Source organism: Phascolarctos cinereus, unplaced genomic scaffold, assembly GCF_003287225.1.
Source record: "Phascolarctos cinereus isolate Bilbo 61053 unplaced genomic scaffold, phaCin_HiC Scaffold_726;HRSCAF=1367, whole genome shotgun sequence".
Lineage (NCBI taxonomy): Eukaryota > Metazoa > Chordata > Mammalia > Diprotodontia > Phascolarctidae > Phascolarctos > Phascolarctos cinereus.
This window is the reverse complement of record NW_027556098.1, coordinates 294,635,930-294,636,915: the sequence shown is the minus strand read 5'-3', so window position 1 is coordinate 294,636,915 and position 986 is coordinate 294,635,930. Positions and strand designations below refer to the sequence as shown.

The following is a 986-nucleotide window of genomic DNA, read 5'->3' as shown; positions in this document are numbered from 1 at the left end:
AGAGAAGGAAACAGCAAACTAGTCCAGTATCTTTACCAAGAAAACCCCCAATGGGGTCACCAAGGGTCAGATACAACTGAGATGACTGAACAAAAACAAAAATATCTGATTTACATTATACATTGACTACTTTCTTATTCCCCTCTTTGGGAGGGGTCTAGACATGATCCAAAGCCTGTGGTACGAGTTAATTTTTCTCTTGGATGTTAGTATGAGTGTATAATTATAGAATGTGAGAAAAGAAAGCCTATCTCCTCTCATTAGAGTCCAAGCTCCTCCAAGCCTCAACTTAGTCTGAACGTGTGTGTGAGTCCAGAGCAGAGGGAAGTGAGAAGGGAGTCAGTGTAGCTTCCTGACCCTTGGGCCCATCCACAGTTCTCTATTATTAGAATCACATGCTAGAAAGGAGGCCAGACCAGTCAGAAAACCTAGGTTCAAATCCTGGTTCTGATACTTAATGGTGTGTGATCATGAACAGGTCACTTTATCATTTGTAAAATGGAAATAATACCACATGCACGACCTGCTTCCTGCTGGATGGGTGGGTAGGGTCATTTGTAGTGCTTTGTAAGCTTTCTCTGCTCTGGTACTGTGTTCACTTCAGCGAGTTCTTCACCATGTCAACTCCCAGGTCTTTCATGATCAAGAGGTTCTTTGTTATGAAAACAAAGTCAAATTGTCCTATTCTTCCCTGAATTCAAAGGAAAAGTGGCAAAAAGATCAGCAACAATTCAAAGAGAAGACACTGGAGAAGGACAAAGCTAGACTTGTTTTAAAAAAAGCTAGCAGTGTTTTATCCTACTATACTTGAACCTTACCATGACAGATCTGCCAGTAAGAAATACATGGCATCACTCTCCCATTTTGAAAGATATTTCTTAAAGGTCATCAATCTAGAGCTGGAAAGTACTAAAGAGACCAGAAATAGTTTAACCCCTTCCTTTTACAGATAAAGAAATGGAGGTTAAATGACTTCCTCAAAATCG

General features: G+C 40.3%; 1 pseudogene; it reads left to right on the top strand.

Annotated features, from left to right (window-relative positions):
• Positions 1-617: 617 nt before the first annotated feature.
• On the top strand, positions 618-776 carry LOC110214986 (ribosomal protein eL39-like 2; annotated as a pseudogene).
• The last annotated feature ends 210 nt before the right edge of the window (positions 777-986 follow it).